General features: G+C 39.7%; 1 protein-coding gene across 1 annotated transcript in view; it reads right to left on the bottom strand.

Annotated features, from left to right (window-relative positions):
• DHX58 (DExH-box helicase 58) overlaps positions 1–18,599 on the bottom strand; it is a 589,427-nt gene that overhangs the window by 569,956 nt on the left and 872 nt on the right. The gene's annotated exons all lie outside the window — the stretch shown is intronic.

Below are 18,599 nucleotides of genomic sequence, written 5' to 3' on the forward strand. Positions count from 1 at the left end.
ACTGACTGGTATTAGAATACAGTGAAAAAAATATTTTCTTTTTAAAGGCACGCTATTGTGACACCAGATAAGAGTGGAAAAGTGCAGTGGCAGAGGTTGGCAGAGTACACGCTGAAGGCCTGACTCCCGCTTGAAGGACACTGACTGCTATTAGATTACCGTGAAAAAAATATTTTCTTTTTAAAGGCACGCTATTGTGACACCAGATATGAGTGGCAAAGTGCAGTGGCAGAGGTTGGCAGAGTACACGCTGAAGGCCTGACACCCGCTTGAAGGACACTGACTGCTATTAGATTACAGTGAAAAAAATATTTTCTTTTTAAAGGCACGCTATTGTGACACCAGATAAGATTGGCAAAGTGCAGTGGCAGAGGTTGGCAGAGTACACGCTGCAGGCCTGACTCCCGCTTGAAGGACACTGACTGCTATTAGATTACAGTGAAAAAAATATTTTCTTTTTAAAGGCACGCTATTGTGACAACAGATATGAGTGGCAAAGTGCACTGGCAGAGGTTGGCAGAGTACACGCTGAAGGCCTGATACCCGCTTGAAGGACACTGACTGGTATTAGATTACAGTGAAAAAAATATATTTTTTTTAAAGGCACGCTATTGTGACACCAGATAAGAGTGGCAAAGTGCAGTGGTAGAGGTTTGCAGAGTACACGCTGAAGGCCTGACACACCCGCTTGAAGACAACTAACTGCTATTCAATCTATAACAGTTAAAAAAAGTTTTTTGGTTTTTAAATGCACACTATTGTGACACCAGATAAGTGTGGCAAAGTGCACTGGCAGAGGTTGGCAGAGTACATGCTGAAAGCCTGACACCCGCTTGAAGGACACTGACTGCTATTAGCTTACAGTGAAAAACTTTTTTTTCTTTTTAAAGGCACGCTATTGTGACACCAGATAAGAGTGGCAAAGTGCAGTGGCAGAGGTTGGCAGAGTACACGCTGAAGGCCTGACACCCGCTTGAAGGACACTGACTGGTATTAGATTACAGTGAAAAAAATATTTTCTTTTTAAAGGCACGCTATTGTGACACCAGATAAGAGTGGCAAAGTGCAGTGGCAGAGGTTGGCAGAGTACACGCTGAAGGCCTGACTCCCGCTTGAAGGACACTGACTGCTATTAGATTACCGTGAAAAAAATATTTTCTTTTTAAAGGCACGCTATTGTGACAACAGATATGAGTGGCAAAGTGCACTGGCAGAGGTTGGCAAAGTACACGCTGAAGGCCTGACCCCCGCTTGAAGGACACTGACTGCTATTAGATTACAGTGAGAAAAATATTTTCTTTTTAATGGCACGCTATTGTGACACCAGATAAGAGTGGCAAAGTGCACTGGCAGAGGTTGGCAGAGTACACGCTGAAGGCCTGACACACCCGCTTGAAGACAACTAACTGCTATTCAATCTATAACAGTGAAAAAAAATTGGTTTTTAAATGCACGCTATTGTGACACCAGATAAGAGTGGCAAAGTGCAGTGGTAGAGGTTTGCAGAGTACACGCTGAAGGCCTGACACAACCGCTTGAAGACAACTAACTGCTATTCAATCTATAACAGTTAAAAAAAGTTTTTTGGTTTTTAAATGCACGCTATTGTGACACCAGATAAGTGTGGCAAAGTGCACTGGCGGAGGTTTGCAGAGTACACGCTGAAGGCCTGACACCCGCTTGAAGGACACTGACTGCTATTAGATTACAGTGAAAAAAATATTTTCTTTTTAAAGGCACGCTATTGTGACACCAGATATGAGTGGCAAAGTGCAGTGGCAGAGGTTGGCAGAGTACACGCTGAAGGCCTGACACCCGCTTGAAGGACACTGACTGCTATTAGATTACAGTGAAAAAAATATTTTCTTTTTAAAGGCACGCTATTGTGACACCAGATAAGATTGGCAAAGTGCAGTGGCAGAGGTTGGCAGAGTACACGCTGGAGGCCTGACTCCCGCTTGAAGGACGCTGACTGCTATTAGATTACAGTGAAAAAAATATTTTCTTTTTAAAGGCACGCTATTGTGACAACAGATATGAGTGGCAAAGTGCACTGGCAGAGGTTGGCAGAGTACACGCTGAAGGCCTGACACCCGCTTGAAGGACACTGACTGCTATTAGATTACAGTGAAAAAAGTTTTTTAATTTTTAAATGCACGCTATTGTGACACCAGATATAAGTGGCAAAGTGCACTGGCAGAGGTTGGCAGAGTACACGCTGAAGGCCTGACACCCGCTTGAAGGACACTGACTGCTATTAGATTACAGTGAAAAAAATATTTTCTTTTTAAAGGTACGCTATTGTGACACCAGATAAGAGTGGCAAAATGCAGTGGCAGAGGTTGGCAGAGTACAGACTGAAGGCCTGACACACCCGCTTGAAGACAACTAACTGCTATTCAATCTATAACAGTGAAAAGGGTTTTGGGGTTTTTAAATGTACGCTATTGTGACACCAGATAAGAGTGGCAAAGTGCAGTGGCAGAGGTTGGCAGAGTACACGCTGAAGGCCTGACACCCGCTTGAAGGACACTGACTGCTATTAGATTACAGTGAAAAAAATATTTTCTTTTTAAAGGCACGCTATTGTGACACCAGATAAGAGTGGAAAAGTGCAGTGGCAGAGGTTGGCAGAGTACACGCTGAAGGCCTGACACACCCGCTTGAAGACAACTAACTGTTATTCAATCTATAACAGTGAAAAACGTTTTTGGGTTTTTAAATGCACGCTATTGTGACACCAGATAAGAGTGGCAAAGTGCAGTGGCAGAGGTTGGCAGAGTACACGCTAAAGGCCTGACACCCACTTGAAGGACACTGACTGCTATTAGATTGCAGTGAAAAAAATATTTTCTTTTTAAAGGCACGCTATTGTGACACCAGATATGAGTGGCAAAGTGCACTGGCAGAGGTTGGCAGAGTACACGCTGAAGGCCTGACATCCGCTTGAAGACAACTAACTGCTATTCAATCTACAGGGAGTGCAGAATTATTAGGCAAGTTGTATTTTTGAGGATTAAAGGGACACTATAGTCACCTGAACAACTTTAGCTTAATGAAGCAGTTTTGGTGTATAGAACATGCCCCTGCAGCCTCACTGCTCAATCCTCTGCCATTTAGGAGTTAAATCCCTTTGTTTATGAACCATAGTCACACCTCCCTGCATGTGACTTGCACAGCCTTCCAAAAACACTTCCTGTAAAGAGAGCCCTATTTAGGCTTTCTTAATTGCAAGTTCTGTTTAATTAAGATTTTCTTATCCCCTGCTAAATTAATAGCTTGCTAGACCCTGCAAGAGCCTCCTGTATGTGATTAAAGTTCAATTTAGAGATTGAGATACAATTATTTAAGGTAAATTACATCTGTTTGAAAGTGAAACCAGTTTTTTTTCATGCAGGCTCTGTCAATCATAATCAGGGGAGGTGTGGCTAGGGCTGCATAAACAGAAACAAAGTGATTTAACTCCTAAATGACAGTGAATTGAGCAGTGAAATTGCAGGGGAATGATCTATACACTAAAACGGCTTTATTTAGCTAAAGTAATTTAGGTGACTAAAGTGTTCCTTTAATTTTATTATTGAACAACAACCATGTTCTCAATGAACCCAAAAAACTCATTAATATCAAAGCTGAATATTTTCAGAAGTAGTTTTTAGTTTGTTTTTAGTTATAGCTATTTTAGGGGGATATCTGTGTGTGCAGGTGACTATTACTGTGCATAATTATTATACAACTTAACAAAAAACAAATATATACCCATTTCAATTATTTATTTTTACCAGTGAAACCAATATAACATCTCAACATTCACAAATATAAATTTCTGACATTCAAAAACAAATCAGTGACCAATATAGCCACCTTTCTTTGCAAGGACACTCAAAAGCCTGCCATCCATGGATTCTGTCAGTGTTTTGATCTGTTCACCATCAACATTGCGTGCAGCAGCAACCACAGCCTCCCAGACACTGTTCAGAGAGGTGTACTGTTTTCCCTCCTTGTAAATCTCACATTTGATGATGGACCACAGGTTCTCAATGGGGTTCAGATCAGGTGAACAAGGAGGCCATGTCATTAGATTTTCTTCTTTTATACCATTTCTTGCCAGCGACGCTGTGGAGTACTTGGACGCGTGTGATGGAGCATTGTCCTGCATGAAAATCATGTTTTTCTTGAAGGATGCAGACTTCTTCCTGTACCACTGCTTGAAGAAGGTGTCTTCCAGAAACTGGCAGTAGGACTGGGAGTTGAGCTTGACTCCATCCTCAACCCGAAAAGGCCCCACAAGCTCATCTTTGATGATACCAGCCCAAACCAGTACTCCACCTCCACCTTGCTGGCGTCTGAGTCGGACTGGAGCTCTCTGCCCTTTACCAATCCAGCCACGGGCCCATCCATCGGGCCCATCAAGACTCACTCTCATTTCATCAGTCCATAAAACCTTAGAAAAATCAGTCTTGAGATATTTCTTGGCCCAGTCTTGACGTTTCAGCTTGTGTGTCTTGTTCAGTGGTGGTCGTCTTTCAGCCTTTCTTACCTTGGCCATGTCTCTGAGTATTGCACACCTTGTGCTTTTGGGCACTCCAGTGATGTTGCAGCTCTGAAATATGGCCAAACTGGTGGCAAGTGGCATCTTGGCAGCTGCACGCTTGACTTTTCTCAGTTCATGGGCAGTTATTTTGCGCCTTGGTTTTTCCACACGCTTCTTGCGACCCTGTTGACTATTTTGAATGAAACGCTTGATTGTTCGATGATCACGCTTCAGAAGCTTTGCAATTTTAAGAGTGCTGCATCCCTCTGCAAGATATCTCACTATTTTTGACTTTTCTGAGCCTGTCAAGTCCTTCTTTTGACCCATTTTGCCAAAGGAAAGGAAGTTGCCTAATAATTATGCACACCTGATATAGGGTGTTGATATCATTAGACCACACCCCTTCTCATTACAGAGATGCACATCACCTAATATGCTTAATTGGTAGTAGGCTTTCGAGCCTATACAGCTTGGAGTAAGACAACATGCATAAAGAGGATGATGTGGTCAAAATACTCATTTGCCTAATAATTCTGCACTCCCTGTATAACAGTGAAAAAAGTTTTTTGTTTTTTAAAGGCACGCTATTGTGACACCAGATAAGAGTGTCAAAGTGCAGTGGCAGAGGTTGGCAGAGTACACGCTGAAGGCCTGACACCCGCTTGAAGGACACTGGCTGCTATTAGATTACAGTGAAAAAAATATTTTCTTTTTAAAGGCACGCTATTGTGACACCAGATATGAGTGGCAAAGTGCACTGGCAGAGGTTGACAGAGTACACGCTGAAGGCCTGACACCCAGACGCTTGCAGACAACTAACCGCTATTCAATCTATTACAGTGAAAAACAATTTTTTGTTTTTTAAATGCAAGCTATTGTGACACCAGATATGAGTGGTGGCACTGGGCAAGTGGGCACAGTATCCACTGTGAGCCTGACACAGAAGCTGGCAGGCAGGCAACTGCAATTAGATTACACAGGAAAAAAAAAGCAGACTGATGTTCTAGCCCTAAAAAGGGCTTTTTGGGGTACTGTCCTTACAGCAGAGATCAGATGAGTCCTTCAGGACTGTAGTGGACACTGAATACCATAGCCTAGCTATCCATTTCCCTATCAAATGAGCAGCAGCTACACTTTCCCTCCTCTATCTAAGAATGCAGCTTCAGAATGAATCTAAAATGAATGCTGTACAGGAGGTGGGAGGGTCTGGAAGGGAGGGTCTGCTGCTAATTGGCTGGAATGTGTCTGCTGACTGTGAGGCACAGGGTCAAAGTTTACTCAATGATGATGAATAGCGGGCGGATCGAACCGCGCATATGTTTGCCCAACGTGGCTATGTTCGCCAGGAACTATTCGCCAGCGAACTGTTCGGTACATCACTAATAATAAACTCAGGTCACACACACAAACACTCAATCACATATACAACAACTTAACTCATTGTTTGTTTGTTTTTTTACCAAACTAGCTTAGCTAAAACAACAAAAGAAATCATTAAACTCACAACCGAGTCTTACTAAAACAAAGGAACCGCCAGGTTTTTTACCAAACGAGGCCAAAACATCACTCGCGGGGGCGTGGCTAGCCGAGCAAGCAACCAGACGTGCTGATGTGGAGCTCCTGCAAGCCCCATCGATAAAAACAATATTTAGCCACGAAGATCTATTATAAAAGACCTCAAAACGAATACCTCTGCATAGCAGAACCCTCACAGAGAAAAATGGGACAGAGAAACCGCAAGCTGACCCACTCAGGGAGCTCTAAACAGCCCGACATCCGCACGTCCTTCAACAGGCCGCAACAACAGGCGCAGCCCAAGATGGCGCTCGAGCGGGCCTGAGACTCCAGCTACTCAGACGAATCCCCGGAGGAAGATGACAACAGGCCCTCGGGGATCCCAAACCGGGTGTACGCGAGTGAAGACTCCGACACCGACACCTCACCCTCCACCAAAGGAGACATTAAAAGACTGCTGGTCGACCTGCGGGATTTCTGGAAGGCCGACCTGGCGGGAGTGCGGGCCGAAGTTAATGGCATAGCCGCGCGGATTGGTGCGGTGGAAACAAGGGAGGGGAAGAGAGATCAGGAGCTGACAGAAGCGAAGGCCCAAAGGGAGGCCATGTCCCAGCAACAGGCTCACACGCACGGTCACCTCGCTGGAAGCGAGGCACCATAGGAAAAACATTAGGATTCTTGGTGTCCTGGAAAGTGTGGGTATGGAGGCTATACTAGGCTTTGCCAACACAGTCGCAGAAACACTGGGAGTGCGACCCACAGCAACAGCCTCACCCGTTACGGCGGTATTCCGAATTAGAAAGGCCCCGACGGCACCGGCAGACGCCTCAAGAGCCGCCATAGCAGTAACGCAGGATATATCCATGAAAAGTGCAATCCTGGCCCGCTCCAGAAACGTCCCTACCACTATGGTGAAAGGCAACCCCGTCCGGATCTATGATGACCTACCTTTCACAGTGCTCCTGGAGAGACGGAGGTTCATGCCCATGACAAGGGAACTCCGCGACAAAGGGATAAGATACAGATGGGGCGCATCGGGCACCCTCGTAGTGCAACAGGGAGAATCGGTGCTCACTTTATCGGCACACGAAGATCCGGCGGGATTCCTAAGGGCGCTACATTTACCGATACAAACCTCCTCTGCAGGGAGGGAAAACACAAACCTCACGCCCGAGGGACCCAGCCGGGCACGAAAACAGACCACTGAAGCCGACTACACGCAGCATAAGAGTTCTGCACCCACCATAGATCGGGGCAACGGGCGGTAAGCGGGAACTTTTACTACCCCACAGGACCCATGAAGACCCACACTAAACCCCTGCCCAGGACTTAACCTGAATCACACACCACGGCTACACCAAGATTCTCCCTACAGCTTTGACCGTCCACATTGTTATACTCTTGTATTTTTTTTTCTTATTTTTTTTTTACACAAGTCACCTTTTTACAGTGTAATATATTTTTCTATTTTTGATTTTTTTTTTTTTTGCTTTTGATAATCTGGTGCATACCGGACGATATGAACACAAAGGCAGACACACAAGAGTAATGGCAAAAAAGCAATGTAAAGTTTTACTTTGTTGTGAGCGGTGGTGCAAAGCAGATAAGACTTCTGAAGAGTCATCTCCCTTACACTGACTTGGAGCACGAAACCAAGTCCCACCCTGGCTGCCAACCAGGACCCACATTGTTGTATACTTCAGTACTTAATATCTGTTAGAATGTTTACTTATTATTGACCCTGACCCCGTTTCTCAGGCCCCTAACACTACCTACTAACGTAATGCAGCTTTAAGGTAATGCGGAATACTATTCCTTGTTACCAAGGAGGAGCACTGTCCAGAGTCAGCTGTGAGATAGGGACGAAATAGAGATTATGGTAACATACTAAGTACAGCCTGACTGGTGTGCCACCTAATCTCGGGTGTAGCTGGTCTCACACTAATAGCAGAGGTCAGATAGTTGTTATATTAACAGCAGACACATGTACAGTCAGATATTAAGACCAGGGTGCTTGGCTCAGAACCATGCGGCTATGTCCTAGTCTGACATATACCCCCACACTGAGTACAAATGGGATCCCAACCAGAGAACCAGACCACTGCTAATGCCTCTCCCTGTTTTCATGAAGCCCACGAGGGCACCTTATCCACACATATATCTAACGCAGAGTGTTGGGCTCACAATGCGCTGCACTGCTGAATAACAGACAAGACACATACTGTCCCAGCCCACTATAAGTATAAGCTTAAGCGCTCAGCCCTGTTCGGTAGCGCACTAAATGAACAAGCTAATTGTTCCTTGATTGTCTATACCTTGAATCGTTACCTTTCTTTTTTGTTATTATAAAAAATATATGCAAACTCAACATGCACATATGAAAATCGAGCCTGATAGTGCTGTTGTGGCGATACATGCAATGTTGTACCTACCTGCATATCAAAAATAATGAATTTAAAAAAAAACATCACTTGCTAGCTTCTTTACCGAAGCTTTAGCGAAAACAAAAGAAACCGTTAAACTCTCAACCGAGCGTTTTTCACCAAACGAGGCCAAAACAAAATACTCTTAATAGTTTTATGCCACAGTGTTAATCAAGTAGTAAAATAGATTCCCAAGCAGACCCTTCCACACATAAAACACACACTCAGGATGTAGATAGACAATTGACAGGTTCTATTCAAATAAAGGGGACATTTGGGCAAACTATATACCTGTTCAATGGCCTTATCCACAAGAAGCTGGGCGCAGACACAGAGTGCAGGCCAAATCCAAAGACAGGAAAATATAGGTAATTTACTCATTTACCATATGCGGAGGTGATCAGGCTCTTTTTTTCCAGTCTCTGGGGGTCTCCTCTCCGGTCTTCAATGCGGCTTCTGTAGCAACACAACCCTTAATGTCCCTGTTCACAGCGCCAACTGATTTAGATCAAAGCAAACCTAGATTAATTGTCTATCTACTCCTTCCAAATTGATTAATGCGATTTTCCTAGAAGTAATTCACACCGGACACATTGCAGGTTTATGAAGAACTCCAGAGTGGCCTTTATTGCAGGGGGTGCAATTCCCTTTTAAAGCAGAAATACGTCATGTACAGAGTCACAGTTAACATACAGTATACATTCATCAATTGGTTAACAGTCTAAGGGGTTTTGTCTAAACCCACCCTACTGGGCGTGACCCCAGCATCATCACATGACATTTCTTTGTATCCCAGCTCCATTCCAGCTCCATTTTACTACACGTGGCATGTTTCTATAGAGCTTTTAGTTGCACAAAGGAAGTGGGGGAAGAGGTAGTAAAGGAAGCTATTGCTTTAACACAGGAATTTGTTACACGAGGCTTGCTCGATGGGAAGGGGGGAGGGTAGCAGGATGGGAGGAATTTGCAGAGGAAATAGTTACTGAGCACACAGAGGGGGGAAGGGAAGCTTTTACTCTAGCAGCCAGTTTTACACAGTGAAAACAGATACACAGAATAAATAGGCATTTTATCCATGACACGTCATGCAGTTTGGGTAAGTTCTTTTGCATTGATACTGGCTATTTTAGCATAGCAATGTTCATCTGTTTTACTATGATTATTTATCATTATATTCTAACATGTGTAAACAATAATATTTTGAGTTTTTAACCTAACAATCCTTTCCCCTGAAAGTCCTTTCCCCACTCATTCATTAGAAAATTATTTAAACATCTTGACTTTAAATTAAAATCCTTTTTAACCCCTTCAGGACCGGCCTGTTTTTGCGATGTTTGTACGTTAAGGACCAGAGCAGTTTTAACACTTTTGTGGTGTTTGTGTTTAGCTGTAATTTTCCGCTCTCTCATTTACGGTTCCCATACAAGTTATATACTGTTTTTTTCACGACAAGAAGGGCTTTCTTTACATACCAGTATATATATTATGTCATATATTGTATTTAAAAAAAATAATAAAATATGGTGAAAAAAAAAAAAAAAAACATGTTTTTGGACTTTTACTTGAAAAATCTTTTACTTATCTACAAAAGCTAATGAAAAAAACTGCTAAATAGATTCAAAATTTTGTCCCGAGTTTAAAAACACCCAGTGTTTACATGCTTTATTGCTTTTTTTTGCAAGTTATAGGCCTATAAATACAAGTAGGAAATTGCTGTTTCAATATATATATATTTTAAATGTATCAATAGTGACATTGTTACACCGTTATCTGTCATAAATCCCCGAAACACACCTAACATGTACATATTTTTTAAAGTAGACAACCCAGGGTATTCAAAATGGGGTATGTCCAGTTTTTTTTAGTAGCCACCTAGTCACAAACACTGGCCAAAGTTAGCATTTATATTTGTTTGTGTGTTAAAAATGCAAAAAACGCTAACTTTGGCCGGTGTTTGTGACTAAGTGGCTACTAAAAAAAGCTGAACATACCCCATTTGCAATACCTTGGGTTGTCTTCTTTCGCAAATGGTATGCCATCATGGGGCTAATTCTCATTCCTTGGCTACCATACGCTCTCAAAGGCAACCTAACCAATCTGACAAATTTCAATAAAAAAAAAAAAGTAAAATCAAGCCTTATATTTGACCCTGTAACTTTCACAAACACTATAAAACCTCTACATGTGGGGTACTGTTATACTCAGGAGACTTCGCTGAACACAAATATTAGTGTATCAGAACAGTAAAATATATCACAGCAATAATATCCTCAGTGAAAGAGCTGTTTGTGTGTGAAAAATTCAAAAAACTTCACTTTCACTGACAATATCATCGCTGTGATATGTTTTACTGTTTTGAAACACTAATATTTGTGTTCAGCGAAGTCTCCCGAGTAAAACAGTACCCCCATGTACAGGATTTAGGGTGTCATAGAAAGTTACAGGGTTAAACACAGTGCTAGCAAATAAAATTATCTGGACTTTTGGCCTGGGTTGGCAGGCAGGTCCCTCAAATTGCAATCATTAAAATTACTTAATTAGGTAAAAATATTACATAAATATGCACGTAGAATTTTAATATATATACATATTTATATATTTGACGTCTACGTGTATATTTATGAAATTATTTATGTAATTATGTATGTGGACATATGTATATTTCGTATTATTTTTATTTATTTATTTATACATAGATATATATATCATTACATTCTAAGTATATTTTGATATAAATATATATATATCAATATCAAAATACTGTTAGAATAAAACTGAATATATATATATAATTTTTTTTTAATTATTAAAAATTATTTTTATTTTTTGTTATTTATTTTTATTAACATATTATTTGTATTTTATAATAATATATATATACCATATATATAGTTATTATATATATTGTATATATTCGTGTGTAATTTAAATATAAGTGTATTTTTATAATTATATACGTATATATAAATATAAAAATACACTTAGTGTGACATTATATATATGATATATATACATATATTATATATAGGTATATATAGATATAATACATGTATATATAGCATATATATACACATATTATTTTTTTTTTTTTACACAGATTTTTTTTTTACACTTTATTTTGGATTTTTCACTTGCAGGGAGACTGCCTGTCAGCACAGACAGTCCCCCTGCAGGCAGACACATGGACACCTATTGCGGTCATGTGATCGAGTGATCACATGGCCGTGGGGTCCTGATCTGCCGAAGGGGGACTGCCTGGGCAGACAGGCAACCCCCCTGGACCGGGTGGAGCACTGATCGCCGCCGTGGGACCGACGGCGATCAGGTAAGTAGCCCAAAACCGTTATGACGGTTCAGGACCGTCAGCGGTCCAAACGCACGTTTTACCGCTGACGGTCCTGAACCGTCAGCGGTCGTTAAGGGGTTAAAGGGAGGGGGTGGAACCTGCAGCGAACAATCCAAATGTTATCAGCTGACAAAACAAGTGGACACCAACCCAAGGCAATCTGCTGAACCTGCAAATGCCTTTCTTTCAAGCCCCAGGCACGAAACGCCACCTCATAGGCACTGGGGCCTACTGTGCAATCGCCCGACAGCAAGATCTGGTTGGAGAGTTATTAGCACGAGATGCTCACAACAAGAATCAGATTTCTACACTCCGGAAGAAATGGGAAGGAGGTCCCAAATACCGACCCCACGAACACCCAAGCCACAACGGGACATAGGCATCCTGCTACAATCCCCAACACCGGCACTGAGTGGTTTTAGTGAAAAGAGCTTGTCCATGCAGTATGACAAATTTAAACATTGCCTTTCGTTAGAAAAGACAGAGTTTACATTTGCCCCTCAGAACATCTCTAGTGACTGTCAAGCAACCAGTCACTACAGACAACTCTTATTGTGGTCCTATAATCTTTACAGAACCAGACGTTGTTATTATTACTCTCTGAAGAGATGTTGATTGGCACAGTTGATTGGCAGTCTCCACACATGCACAGTAAGCTCTTCAGTGCTTCTCACTGGAGAAATGTTGGAATGGCAGAGATAATCAGTAACTATAATCTCAGCCAGGGGAGGAACATCATCTCTTAAAGAGGAGGCCACCTACATCTAAGTTATTATAGCATTATGCAGCAGTATATAGAATATGAAGTAGTAAATAATGCAAAGAAATGAAAGAAACAAAACAAAAAACAAAAGGTTACGGAAGCTCCTCTTCCATGGTCCACGCTATGAGGAGGGTGTTAAACTGGCACAGTGGAGATAGGACCACAAAGGGACAGTGGGAAGGGGAATCCCTAAAGGGACAGGGGAGTGAGTGAGCTGAGGAGGAGAAAGAGACCCACAAAGGTGCTGGGGGGGGTGGGAGACACAGAGGGGCTGGGGAATGGGACAGAGAGACACACAAAAAGGAGTTGGGGGAGCAAGAGACATATAAATGGGCAGGGGGAAAAAAAGACACACAAAGTTGGCAATTTTTGCTTCGGGTGGGGCAGTGCACATAGCTTGTCTTGTCTAGGGCGTGAAATAGTCTAGCACCGGCCCTGATGATCATATCCCAGGGTCATCCAAAGAACACAAGTGTGAGTTCTAAAGTATGTTGTCCATGCAGTATGACAAAGTAATGCCAGGATTTGCAGAGAAGACTAGGCAGTGTTAAGAAGCACATTTATGGTGCCCAGGTTTATGTTAGCAGTTTTTCTTTCTTTTCCTAACCTGGTGAAATACATCATTAACATGTGACCTTTGTACATTATAGCACAAAATGCAGGATGACTAGTAAATCCATTCTAAAGACCTAATGGTCATTCATACAACAAAGAGATAATAGAGAGAGATAACAACAGCAACTAAGTAAGAAACATATGTAGATCAACACCCTGAAGGTTGCTGATATTGTATTTTGTGTAATGTTTAATCATTTTTTTTGCATATTTCAATAATTAAAAGGATATTCCAAGCACTATAACTACTAGGTCTCATAAGAGTTGCTATGCCGCTAGCAACCTGTCAGAGTATTTATATTTTAAAGCAGAGGTACCCAAAAGATAGATCCCTAAATGTGTTAAAACTACAGCTTCCATGGTGCTTTGCCATTCTAAAGGCAAGCATGGGAGTTGTAGTTCTACAACATCTAGTGATCTACCTTTTTGACATTCCTGTTATAAAGCACTTTCAACAGTGAGCTTGTAGTGGTTATGGTGCCATAAAATGGCTTGACTTCTTGCCAGGGGTCTGCCGGGTGCTGCTCCTTGCCTCCATTACTTATATCAGAGAGCCATAAGCTTTTTGAGTGAGCTAAGCTGGCAATAAGCTGTGTTGTGGACACAGCAAAAGGACTCTGCTAAAAAAAAAATGTCAAGCATGCCCTGCATGTACATCATTTTTCTACTAGTTACCTGAACAATCACACACATGCAAAAGGGATCATGGGATAATAAAGTCACCACAGAGTAGAGTCAAAATCTAACATCTGCTGCAATATTCACCATTAATAAAGGTTGTGTTTGTATGTAGTGTTGGTGTTTGATTGCTAGGATGTATGCACACAAGCTGTGCCACATGCATACATACATAAATACATACTGAAAAACATACACATTGACACAAACAGATATACACACTCAGATACACACAGACACACTCATTTCGTCCTAGCACTGCAGATATTAAAGGGGACTGGTTGCACTGTTTAACCCCTTAAGTCCGGAGGGCGTACTATTACGTCCTTTTAAAAGCGGCTCTAAACGCCGCCGGACGTAATAGTACGCCCTCCGGTTTTTAGTAACTTACCCGGTCGCCGGCGGTCCCACGCCGGCGATCGCGGTTGGGGGGACTCCCAGGGAGCCCCCCCGCGGCACATCTTCCTCCTCCGGTGCCTCCCGGTCATGTGAGAGTGAGGTCCTTGCGAGGACCTCACAATCACATGGCCGGGATAGCTGGCTCAGGCATTGCCAGCAGGGGGACCAACTGTAATGACAGTTGGTCCCCCTGCTGGCTGAAAATAAAATAAAAATAATGTTAAAAGTGTAAAAAAAAAAATGTATACTTAGATCATATATATATATATATATATATTATATATATATGATCTAAGTATATATATACACATATACATACACACACATACACCGTCTAGGTGTATTTTAATATTAATATATATATAATTATATATATATATATATTAATATCAAATTACACGTAGACTGATACTGATTAAATATATATATAATTATTGTTATATATATATTTATAAATAATGTAAAAAAAATAAATATGTAAATACGTAAAAAAATAAAATAAAATAAATAATGAAAAATAAAATATTAAAAAATATATAGATGTGTTTTATTTCGTTCTAACTGTATTGTGATATTAATATATATATTTATATCAAAATACACGTAGAACGAAATAATATATATATCTATATACATAAATATATACGTATATATCACTATATATATACCTATATATAAATAAAAATATTAAAAAAAAAAATGTATATATATACGTATATATACACATATGTATATATATACATATATTAATTCTACACATATATTTATGTAATAATTTTACATAATTAGGTATCCTAATTAATTACAATTAGCGGGACCTGCCTGACCACCCATGCCGAAAGTATAGGGAATTTAATTTGCTAGCACTATATTTAACCCTATAACTTTCCAAGACACCATAAAACCTGTACATGGGGGGTACTGTTTTACTCGGGAGACTTCGCTGAACACAAATATTAGTGTTTCAAAACAGTAAAATGTATTACAACCATGATATCGCCAGTAAAAGTGACGTTTTTTGCATTTTTCACGCACAAACAGCACTTACAGGGACGATATTATTGCTGCAATACTTTTTACTGTTTTGAAACACAAATATTTGTGTTCAGCGAAGTCTCCTGAGTACAACAGTACCCCTCATGTACAGGTTTTATGGTGTTTTAAAAAATTACAGCGTCAAATATAAGGCTTGTGTTTAATTTTTTTCACATTAAAATTCGCCAGATTGCTTACGTTGCCTTTATGACCCTATGGTAGCCCAAGAATGAAAATTACCCCTATGATGGCATACCATTTGCAATAGTAGACAACCAAAGGTATTGCAAATGGGGTATGTCCAGTCTTTTTTAGTAGCCACTTAGTCACAAACACTGGCCAAAATTGGCGTTTTTTGCATTTTTCACACACAAACAAATACGAACGCTAACTTTGGCCAGTGTTTGTGACCAAATGGCTACTAAAAAAGACTGGACATCGCTTATTTACAATACCTTGGGTCGTCTACTATTGCAAATGGTATGCCATTATGGGTGTAAATTTATTTCCTGGGCTACTATACAGTCTCAAAGGCAACGTAACCAATCTGGCGAATTTCAATTTCAAATGTAACACGCTATATTTGACCCTGTAACTTCCCAAAACACCATAAAACCTGTACATAGGGGGTACTGTTTTACACGTGAGACTTTGCTGAATACAAATATGTGTATTTTATTGCAGTAAAAGCAAACAGTATTATGACATTGACAGTTAAAATGTCATGTAGAACGAAAAAAATAAAAAAAAATCGTATTTTGTCCCATTTTTTTCATATTAAATTATGTTTCATAGCTAAATATTTGATATTAAATGAAAGCCCTGTTTCCCCTGAATAAAATGATATATAATAAGGGGGGGTGCATTTAATATGAAAGAGGTGAATTACGGTTGGACAGACATATAGCGCAAATGCCAGGTTTTGTTTACGTTTTGTTTAGTTCACAACTTGTACATTTGGCTGCGGTGTTAAGGGGTTAAAGGCCGCGTTACTTGACTGGGCCCATGTTCTGCAATACCTATTTGGTGTACCTAAGTGCATGGGCCACCGTTGTATAAAGACACATTACTATATTATTTAAAGGGAGTTTTGCTATATACTCAGATACACCAACAATATGGAGCACATTTAATAGAAAAGTTGGACAGAGGTATTTGGGTCCAATACAGGGACACTTGGGAGGTATGCCACAGCTTAGCTCCTGCAAGGAAATTAGTTAGATTTTAACCCCTTAAGGACTGGACTTTTTTTGCGATGTTGTACATTTGCGACCAGGCATCTTTTTACACTTTTGTGGTGTTTGTGTTTAGCTGTAATTTTCCGCTCTCTCATTTACTGTTCCTATACAAATTATATATTGTTTTTTTCAGGACAAAAGGGGCTTTCTTTACATACCATTATTTATATAATCTCATGTAATTTAATTTTAAAAAAATGAAAAAATATGATGAAAAATTGAAAAAAATACATGTTTTTTTACTTTTATGTGAAAAATCTTTTACTCATCTACAAAAGCGAATGAAAAAAACTGCTAAATAGATTCAAAATTTTGTCCTGAGTTTAAAAATACCCAGTGTTTACATGCTTTTTGCTATTTTTTTGCATGTTATAGGGCTATAAGTACATGTAGGATATTGCGGTTTCAAAACATACATTTTTAAAATGTATCAATAGTGACATTGTAACACTATTATCTGTCATAAATCGCTGAATAACACCCCACATGTACATATTTTTTTTAAAGCAGACAACCCAGGGTATTCAATATGGGGTATGTCCAGACTTTTTTAGTAGCCACTTAGTCGCAAACACTGGCCAAAGTTAGCGTTCATATTTGTTTGTGTGTGAAAAAAGTAAAAAACTAAATTGAACGCTAATTTTGGCCAGTGTTTGTGACTAAGTGGTTACTAAAAAAGACTGGACATACCCCATTTGCAATACCTTGGGTTGTCTTCTTTTGCAAATGGTATGCCATCATGGGGGTAATTCTCATTCCTGGGCTACCATACGCTCTCAAAGGCAACGTAACCAACCTGGCCATTTTCAATGTAAAAATATTTGACCCATATATTTGACCCTGTAACTTTCAAAATCGCTATAAAACCTGTACATGGGGGGTACTTTTATACTCAGGAGACTTTGCTGAACACAAAAATTAGTGTTTCAAAACTGGAAAATGTATCACAACAATTATATCATCAGTAAAAGTGCTGTTTGTGTGTGAAAAATGCAAAAAAGTCACTTTCACTGACAATATCATCGCTGTGATATGTTTTACTGTTTTGAATCACTAATATTTGTGTTCAGCAAAGTCTCCCGAGTAAAACAGTACCCCCCATGTACAGGTTTTAGGGTGTCGTAGAACGTTACAGGGTAAAATACAGTGCTAGCAAATTAAATTCTCTGCAATTTCGGCGTGGGTTGGCAGGCAGGTCCCTCAAATTGCAATTAATAAAATTACTTAATTATGTAAAAATATTACATAAATACGCACGTAGAATTTAAATATATATGCATATTTATATATTTGAAGTCTACATGTATATTTATATAATTATTTATGTAATTTTGTATATGGACATATGAATAGTTCGTATTCTTTTTATTTATTTATATATACATAGATATATATACAATTTCATTCTAAGTGTATTTTGATATAAATATATATATATATTAATATCAAAATACAGTTAGAATAAAATTTCGTATAGATATATAATTTTTTTTTAAATTTTTATTATTATTTTTATTTTTTTAATTTAATTTAATTTACTTATTATTTGTATTTTATAATAATATATATATATACAATATATATAGTTATTATATATATTATATATATATGTGTGTAATTTAATAATACGTGTATTTTTATATTAATATATGTACATATTAATATAAAAATAAACTTAGCATGACATTATATATATGATATATAGACATATATTATATAGGTATAATATATGTCTATATATCATATATATATATACACATATATAATATTTTTTTTTATTCACTATAACTTTAATTTTTTTTTTGATTTTACACTGGCAGGGAGACTGCCTGTCAGCACAGACAGTCCCCCTGCAGGCAGATACTTGGACACCTATTGTGACCATGCGGTCGCCCTGTTGGGCGATCACATGGCCACAGGGGTCCTAATCCGCCATGGGGAGACTGTCTGGGCTGCAGGCAGTCTCCCCACAACGGGAGCAACGCCGATCGCCGCCGGGGGAACGACGGCGATCGGGTAAGTACCTCTTAAATTTAGGACAGTTCAGGACCGTCGT

Source organism: Pelobates fuscus, chromosome 6, assembly GCF_036172605.1.
Source record: "Pelobates fuscus isolate aPelFus1 chromosome 6, aPelFus1.pri, whole genome shotgun sequence".
Classification (NCBI taxonomy): domain Eukaryota; kingdom Metazoa; phylum Chordata; class Amphibia; order Anura; family Pelobatidae; genus Pelobates; species Pelobates fuscus.